Here is a 10,087-nt window from a genome sequence, read left to right on the forward strand (position 1 = left end):
CAAACAGCTCTCCGCCTGGGGCCCAGCCGCCACTACATTTACCCAGTGTGCAGTTAGGGAGATATAGCGTCCCTGGCCGTGCTTACTGGTCCACATATCTGTGGTTAGGTGGACCTTGCCACAGATGGCGTTGCGCAGTGCACACTTGATTTTATCGGACACTTGTTTGTGCAGGGAAGGCACGGCTCTCTTGGAGAAGTAGTGACGGCTGGGAACAACATACTGTGGGACAGCAAGCGACATGAGCTGTTTGAAGCTGTGTGTGTCCACCAGCCTAAATGACAGCATTTCATAGGCCAGTAGTTTAGAAATGCTGGCATTCAGGGCCAGGGATCGAGGGTGGCTAGGTGGGAATTTACGCTTTCTTTCAAATGTTTGTGAGATGGAGAGCTGAACGCTGCCGTGTGACATGGTTGAGATGTTTGGTGACGCAGGTGGTGGTGTTGGTGGTACATCCCATGTTTGCTGGGCGGCAGGTGCCAACGTTCCTCCAGAGGCAGAGGAAGAGGCCGAGGCGGCGGCAGCAGCAGCAGAAGAGACCGAGGCGGCGGCAGCAGCAGAAGAGGCCGAGGCGGCAGCAGCAGAAGAGGTAGCAGGGGGAGCCTGAGTGACTTCCTTGTTTTTAAGGTGTTTACTCCACTGCAGTTCATGCTTTGCATGCAGGTGCCTGGTCATGCAGGTTGTGCTAAGGTTCAGAACGTTAATGCCTCGCTTCAGGCTCTGATGGCACAGCGTGCAAACCACTCGGGTCTTGTCGTCAGCACATTGTTTGAAGAAGTGCCATGCCAGGGAGCTCCTTGAAGCTGCCTTTGGGGTGCTCGGTCCCAGATGGCGGCGGTCAGTAGCAGGCGGAGTCTCTTGGCGGCGGGTGTTCTGATTTTGCCCACTGCTCCCTCTTTTGCTACGCTGTTGGCTCGATCTCAACGCTGCCTCTTCCTCCGAACTGTGAAAGTCAGTGGCACGTCCTTCATTCCATGTGGGGTCTAGGACCTAATCGTCCCCTGCATCGTCTTCCACCCAGTCTTGATCCCTGACCTCCTGTTCAGTCTGTACACTGCAGAAAGACGCAGCAGTTGGCACCTGTGTTTCGTCATCATCAGAGACGTGCTGAGGTGGTATTCCCATGTCCTCATCATCAGGAAACATAAGTGGTTGTGCGTTAGTGCATTCTATCTCTTCCACCCCTGGGGAAGGGCTAGGTGGATGCCCTTGGGAAACCCTGGCAGCAGAGTCTTCAAACACCATAAGAGACTGCTGCATAACTTGAGGCTCAGACAGTTTCCCTGATATGCATGGGGGTGATGTGACAGACCTATGGGCTTGTTTTTCATGCGCCATCTGTGCGCTTTCTGCAGAAGACTGGGTGGGAGATAATGTGAACGTGCTGGATCCACTGTCGGCCACCCAATTGACTAATGCCTGTACCTGCTCAGGCCTTACCATCCTTAGAACGGCATTGGGCCCCACCAAATATCGCTGCAAATTCTGCTGGCTACTGGGACCTGAGGTAGTTGGTTCACTAGGACGTGTGGCTGTGGCAGAACGGCCACGTCCTCTCCCAGCACCAGAGGGTCCACTAACACCACCACGACCATGTCCACGTCCGCGTCCCTTATTAGATGTTTTCCTCATTGTTCCCGTTCACCACAATTTTGAGAATGGCAAATTTGGGAATAGTTTTTCAACCCAGAACAAAAAATGTGCTTTTACGGTCACTACAAATAACTTGACCAGCTAAAACAGTACAGATTTGGTTGAATAGAAATGTGAGGCCTGTTTTTTTTTTTTGCGCTGTGTGACAGGTATAGGTTTAATCACAGAATTAGACTTCTATCTGCACGGTAGCGTGTGTCTTAGGTTTTTCTGAATGACACTATCAGCACCTTCAATGTAAGATATCCTTTTTGGGATAGATTTCAAGTAGGCCTCATATAGCAGAAACTAGTTATTTTGAGAATGGCAAATTTGGGAATAGTTTTTCAACCCAGAACAAAAAGTGTGCTTTTACAGTCACTACAAATAACTTGACCAGCTAAAACAGTACAGATTTGGTTGAATAGAAATGTGAGGCCTGTTTTTTTTTTGCGCTGTGTGACAGGTATAGGTTTAATCACAGAATTAGACTTCTATCTGCACGGTAGCGTGTGTCTTAGGTTTTTCTGAATGACACTATCAGCACCTTCAATGTAAGATATCCTTTTTGGGATAGATTTCAAGTAGGCCTCATATAGCAGAAACTAGTTATTTTGAGAATGGCAAATATGGGAATAGTTTTTCAACCCAGAACAAAAAGTGTGCTTTTACGGTCACTACAAATAACTTGACCAGCTAAAACAGTACAGATTTGGTTGAATAGAAATGTCAGGTCTATTTTTTAGGCGCTGGGTGACAGGCTCAACTTGCCCCTGATGTAGTATATGGCCAAAAAATAACCACACTATTGATGGTTAAATGCACTTGGGTGACACAGGCTCAGCCTGCACCAGATGTAGTATATGGCCAAAAAATAACCAGACTGTTGATGGTTAAATGCACTTCAGTGACACAGGCTCAGCCTGCAGCTGATGTAATATATGGCCAAAAAATAACCACACTATTGATGGTTAAATACACTTGGTGATAGCTTGTGCTGGCGCACCACAAGCCACAAAATGGCCGCCGATCACCCCAGAAAAAAGTGATCTAAAAACGCTCTGGGCAGCCTCAAAAAAGTGAGCAAGTCGATATTAGCACTTCAATGATCCACAGCTGCAGATCGATCACAGAATGAAGTCTTTTGGAGGAGTTAATCTGCCTAATCTCGCCCTAACGTCGCAGCAGCAACCTCTCCCTATGCTTGAATCAGCAGAGTGACGTGCAGCGCTACGTGACCCAAGCTTATATAGAGGCTGGGTCACATGCTGCACTGGCCAATCACAGCCATGCCAATAGTACGCAAGGCTGTGATGGCCCCTTGGGGCAAGTAGTATGACGCTTGTTGATTGGCTGCTTTGCAGCCTTTCAAAAAGCGCCAAGAAAGCGCCGAACACCGAACCTGAACCCGGACTTTTACGAAAATGTTCGGGTTTGGGTCCGTGTCACGGACACCCCAAAATTCGGTACGAACCCGAACTATACAGTTCGGGTTCGCTCATCCCTACTGACCAGTGTCACTTTATGTGTGAATAATTTTAAAACGCTTTTACTTATCCAGGCCATTCTGAGATTTTTCGTCACATAGTGTACTTTATGACACTGGTAAAATGGAGTAAAAAAAATGTATTTTTATTTATAAAAAATACCAAATTTACCCAAAAATGTTAAAAATTTCCAAATTTCCAAATTTCAATTTCTCTACTTCTATAATACATAGTAATACCTTCAAAAATAGTTATTACTTTACATTCCCCATATGTCTACTATTTTTTGGGGGTGTTACAAGGCTTAGAAGTTTAGAAGCAAATCTTTTAAGGACCAGTTCAGGTCTGAAGTCACTTTGTGAGGCTTACATAATAGAAACCACCCAAAAATTACCCCATTCTAGAAACTACACCCCTCAAGGTATTAAAAACTGAATTGACCTGCGGTTTGCAGCGAACGCCAATACGGGGGGGTCACAGGACCCCCCTCGGCATTGTCCCAGAGTGCCTGCTGATTGATTTCAGCAGGCACCCAGTTCCAATCACCGCCCGCATACCTGTACGTCCTGTGTCCTTAAGAAGTTAATAACTAGTTGAACCTCCTTTGGCAGCAATAACTTCAATCAAACGTTTCTTGTAGTTGCAGATCAGACGCGCACAATGGTCAGGAGTAATTCTTGACCATTCCTCTTTACAGAACTGTTTCAGTTCAGCAATATTCTTGGGATGTCTGGTGTGAATCGCTTTCTTGAGGTCATGCCACAGCATCTCCATTGGGTTGAGGTCAAGATTTTGACTGGGCCACTCCAGAAGGCGTATTTTCTTCTGTTTAAGCCATTCTGTTGTTGATTTACTTCTATGCTTTGAGTCGTTGTCCTGTTGCAACACCCATCTTCTGTTGAGCTTCAGCTGGTGGACAGATGGCCTTAAGTTCTCCTGCAAAATGTCTTGATAAACTTGGGAATTCATTTTTTCTTTGATGATAGCAATCCGTCCAGGCCCTGACGCAGCAAAGCAGCCCCAAACCATGATGCCCCACCACCATACTTCACAGTTGGGATGAGGTTTTGATGTTGGTGTGCTGTGCCTCTTTTTCTCCACACAGTGTTGTGTGTTTCTTCCAAACAACTCAACTTTGGTTTCATCTGTCATCTGTCCACAAAATGTTTTGCCAGTACTGCTGTGGAACATCCAGGTGCTCTTGTGCAAACTGTAAACGTGCAGCAATGTTTTTTTTGGACAGCAGTGGCTTCCTCTGTGGTATCCTCCCATGAAATCCATTCTTGTTTAGTGTTTTACGTACCGTAGATTCGCTAACAGGGATGTTAGCATATGCCAGAGACTTTCGTAAGTCTTTAGCTGACACTCTAGGATTCTTCTTCACCTCATTGAGCAGTCTGCGCTGTGCTCTTGCAGTCATCTTTACAGAATGGCCACTCCTAGGGAGAGTAGCAGCAGTGCTGAACTTTCTCCATTTATAGACAATTTGTCTTACCGTGGACTGATGAACAGCAAGGCTTTTGGAGATCCTTTTATAACCCTTTCCAGCTTTATGTAAGTCAACAATTCTTAATCGTAGGTCTTCTGAGTGCTCTTTTGTGCGAGGCATCATTCACATTAGGCAATGCTTCTTGTGAAAAGCAAACCCAAAACTGGTGTGTGTTTTTTTATAGGGCAGGGAAGCTGTAACCAACACCTCCAATCTCATCTCATTGATTGGACTCCAATTAGCTCTTGGAGATGTCATTAGTCTAGGGGTTCACATACTTTTTCCACCTGCACTGTGAATGTTTACATGGTGTGTTCAATAAAAACATGGTAACATTTAATTATTTGCGTGTTATTAGTTTAAGCAGACTGTGATTGTCTATTGTTGTGACTTCGATGAAGATCAGATCACATTTTATGACCAATTTGTGCAGAAATCCATATCATTCCAAAGGGGTCACATACTTTTTCTTGCAACTGTATAATGAAAGTGCGCTTTTCTTCTGTTCAGCATGTTTAAAGTGGTTTTCTGGGATAAACAAGGCTTTTAACACATGTGCTTATGCAGTTGCTTACCTCGAGTACATCTGCCCCATGCTTTTTTTTTGTTCAGTTAGAACTCCTGCCCAATTTCACCATGTTGACAAATCTCTCTGGTTTACATCTTGTATAGGGCACTTCCTACTTTTGTATCCAATCAAACCCATGATGCATTTCTGCTTTTTCGTCCACAGCTCACCCTCTATCAACACCCAGCTAGTTTATTGCTCCTCCCAACCAACCAGCTAATATTGAGCGCGAATATTCGAATATAGAATTTTTTTAGCAAATATCGGCACTTCGCTAATTCTTGAATATTTCGAATATAGTGCTATAAATTCGATATTTCGAGTATTCATTTAAAAAAAAAAAATATTTGATTGTTATATTTTCTTCTTTCCCACTTCCCAAAAGTAGTTCTTCCCTGTCCTTAGGATTCCTGGCTTCCTTGGCTGCTCCAGTCAGTGCCCGTTGCCGCTTCTGACGACTTCCGTGCTCATGTAGCGTCCCCATCACCATGGGAACGTCTCCATACTAGAATGTACTGTCGGATTTGAGAATTATGTTGAAATCGCAATTCGATTAATTCATGTTATAATAATCGAATTTCGATTTCAACTTAGCACTGCTATATTCCATATTAGGCTAGAATTAACGAATATGGAATATAGCAGTGCTAAGTTGAAATCGAAATTCGATAATTATAACTTGAATTAATCGCATTGCTATTTCAACTTGGACCTGGTTTACTATGGTTGGCTTGGTAGAATTAGCGAATATGACGAATGTATTCGTCATATTCCTCCAAACGAAGATAACAAAGTATTCTCCATCTTCGTTTTAGCTACCTATTCGTCATCTTCGCTAATTCTAGCAATCAAATAGGAAGGTTGACTATAGAGACAGCTGTGTTTAATTCGCTATGCAATTATATTATGCAATTGCAATTATATTGCAACTATATATTACTATATATCCTGCAAACAGGAAGTTCCTTTAAAAGCTTTTGTTCCAGACAGTCAGCTCCGTTAGTTTCTGACAGTATAATAGAAGATACCTTGGTACAGCTCTGCCAGGGCCTTCCACTTTAGTGGCTTGACCACACAACTACAATATCCTATACACCTTGGTATGTGAATGTTTTCATTCCTGCACAATATTAGATCTGCATGTCCCTCTTATTGCACACAATAGAAAGCAGAAGGGGTAAAGCAATGGAAGGTCACGCTGACTGAAAGGGTCATGAGTAGGGATGAGCGAACCCGAACTGTATAGTTCGGGTTCGTACCGAATTTTGGGGTGTCCGTGACACGGACCCGAACCCGAACATTTTCGTAAAAGTCCGGGTTCGGGTTCGGTGTTCGGCGCTTTCTTGGAGCTTTTTGAAAGGCTGCAAAGCAGCCAATCAACAAGCGTCATACTACTTGGCCCAAGAGGCCATCACAGCCATGCCTACTATTGGCATGGCTGTGATTGGCCAGTGCACCATGTGACCCAGCCTCTATTTAAGCTGGAGTCACGTAGCGCCGCACGTCACTCTGCTATGATCAGTATAGGGAGAGGTTGCAGCTGCGACGTTAGGGCGAGATTAGGCAGATTAACTCCTCCAAAAGACTTCATTCTGTGATCGATCTGCAGCTGTGGATCATTGAAGTGCTATTATTGACTTGCTCACTTTTTTGAGGCTGCCCAGAGCGTTTTTAGATCACTTTTTTTCTGGGGTGATCGGCGGCCATTTTGTGACTTGTGGTGCGCCAGCACGAGCTATCACCAAGTGTATTTAACCATCGATAGTGTGGTTATTTTGTGCTATATCCTACATCAGCTGCAGGCTGAGCCTGTGTCACCGAAGTGCATTTAACCATCAACAGTCTGGTTATTTTTTGGCCATATACTACATCAGCTGCAGGCTGAGCCTGTGTCACCCAAGTGTATTTAACCATCGATAGTGTGGTTATTTTGTGCTATATCCTACATCAGCTGCAGGCTGAGCCTGTGTCACCCAAGTGCATTTAACCATCAACAGTATGGTTATTTTTTGGCCATATACTACATCAGCTGCAGGCTGAGCCTGTGTCACCCAAGTGCATTTAACCATCAACAGTCTGCTTATTTTTTGGCCATATACTACATCTGGTGCAGGCTGAGCCTGTGTCACCCAAGTGCATTTAACCATCAACAGTCTGATTATTTTTTGGCCATATATTACATCAGGGGCAAGTTAAGCCTGTCACCCAGCGCCTAAAAAATAGACCTGACATTTCTATTCAACCAAATCTGTACTGTTTTAGCTGGTCAAGTTATTTGTATTGACCGTAAAAGCACACTTTTTTTTCTGGGTTGAAAAAGCATTCCCAAATTTGCCATTCTCAAAATATCTAGTTTCTGGTATTTGAGGCCTACTTGAAATCTATCCCAAAAAGAAAATCTTACATTGAAGGTATTGATAGTGTCATTCAGAAAAACCTAAGACACACGCTAGCGTGCTGATAGAAGTGTGATTCTGTGATTAAACCTATACCTGTCACACAGCGCAAAAAAAAAACAGGTCTCACATCTCTATTCAACCAAATCTGCAGTGTTTTATCTGGTCAAGTTATTTGTAGTGACCGTAAAAGCACACTTTTTGTTCTGGGTTGAAAAAGCATTCCCAAATTTGCCATTCTCAAAATAACTAGTTTCTGGTATTTGAGGCCTACTTGAAATCTATCCCAAAAAGAAAATCTTACATTGAAGGTATTGATAGTGTCATTCAGAAAAACCTAAGACACACGCTAGCGTGCTGATAAAAGTGTGATTCTGTGATTAAACCTATACCTGTCACACAGCGCAAAAAAACCAGGTCTCACATCTCTATTCAACCAAATCTGCAGTGTTTTATCTGGTCAAGTTATTTGTAGTGACCGTAAAAGCAGACTTTTTGTTCTGGGTTGAAAAAGCATTCCCAAATTTGCCATTCTCAAAATAACTAGTTTCTTGTATTTGAGGCCTACTTGAAATCTATCCCAAAAAGAAAATCTTACATTGAAGGTATTGATAGTGTCATTCAGAAAAACCTAGGACACACGCTAGCGTGCTGATAGAAGTGTGATTCTGTGATTAAACCTATACCTGTCACACAGCGCAAAAAAAAACAGGTCTCACATCTCTATTCAACCAAATCTGCACTGTTTTAGCTGGTCAAGTTATTTGTAGTGACCGTAAAAGCAGACTTTTTGTTCTGGGTTGAAAAAGCATTCCCAAATTTGCCATTCTCAAAATTGTGGTGAACGGGAACAATGAGGAAAACATCTAATAAGGGATGCGGACGCGGACGTGGACATGGTCGTGGTGGTGTTAGTGGACCCTCTGGTGCTGGGAGAGGACGTGGCCGTTCTGCCACAGCCACACGTCTTAGTGAACCAACTACCTCAGGTCCCAGTAGCCAGCAGAATTTACAGCGATATTTGGTGGGGCCCAATGCCGTTCTAAGGATGGTAAGGCCTGAGCAGGTACAGGCATTAGTCAATTGGGTGGCCGACAGTGGATCCAGCACGTTCACATTATCTCCCACCCAGTCTTCTGCAGAAAGCGCACAGATGGCGCATGAAAACCAAGCCCATCGGTCTGTCACATCACCCCCATGCATATCAGGGAAACTGTCTGAGCCTCAAGTTATGCAGCAGTCTCTTATGCTGTTTGAAGACTCTGCTGCCAGGGTTTCCCAAGGGCATCCACCTAGCCCTTCCCCAGGGGTGGAAGAGATAGAATGCACTAACGCACAACCACTTATTTTTCCTGATGATGAGGACATGGGAATACCACCTCAGCACGTCTCTGATGATGACGAAACACAGGTGCCAACTGCTGCGTCTTTCTGCAGTGTGCAGACTGAACAGGAGGTCAGGGATCAAGACTGGGTGGAAGACGATGCAGGGGACGATGAGGTCCTAGACCCCACATGGAATGAAGGTCGTGCCACTGACTTTCACAGTTTGGAGGAAGAGGCAGTGGTGAGACCGAGCCAACAGCGTAGCAAAAGAGGGAGCAGTGGGCAAAATCAGAACACCCGCCGCCAAGAGACTCCGCCTGCTACTGACCGCCGCCATCTGGGACCGAGCACCCCAAAGGCAGCTTCAAGGAGTTCCCTGGCATGGCACTTCTTCAAACAATGTGCTGACGACAAGACCCGAGTGGTTTGCACGCTGTGCCATCAGATCCTGAAGCGAGGCATTAACGTTCTGAACCTTAGCACAACCTGCATGACCAGGCACCTGCATGCAAAGCATGAACTGCAGTGGAGTAAACACCTTAAAAACAAGGAAGTCACTCAGGCTCCCCCTGCTACCTCTTCTGCTGCTGCCGCCTCGGCCTCTTCTGCTGCTGCCGCCGCCTCGGCCTCTTCTGCTGCTGCCGCCGCCTCGGCCTCTTCTGCTGCTGCCGCCGCCTCGGCCTCTTCTGCTGCTGCTGCCGCCGCCTCGGCCTCTTCCTCCGCCTCTGGAGGAACGTTTGCACCTGCCGCCCAGCAAACATGGGATGTACCACCAACACCACCACCTGCGTCACCAAGCATCTCAACCATGTCACACGGCAGCGTTCAGCTCTCCATCTCACAAACATTTGAGAGAAAGCGTAAATTCCCACCTAGCCACCCTCGATCCCTGGCCCTGAATGCCAGCATTTCTAAACTACTGGCCTATGAAATGCTGTCATTTAGGCTGGTGGACACACACAGCTTCAAACAGCCCATGTCACTTGCTGTCCCACAGTATGTTGTTCCCAGCCGCCACTACTTCTCCAAGAGAGCCGTGCCTTCCCTGCACAAACAAGTGTCCGATAAAATCAAGTGTGCACTGCGCAACGCCATCTGTGGCAAGGTCCACCTAACCACAGATACGTGGACCAGTAAGCACGGCCAGGGACGCTATATCTCCCTAACTGCACACTGGGTAAATGTAGTG

This window comes from Bufo bufo, chromosome 4 (genome assembly GCF_905171765.1).
Source record: "Bufo bufo chromosome 4, aBufBuf1.1, whole genome shotgun sequence".
Classification (NCBI taxonomy): domain Eukaryota; kingdom Metazoa; phylum Chordata; class Amphibia; order Anura; family Bufonidae; genus Bufo; species Bufo bufo.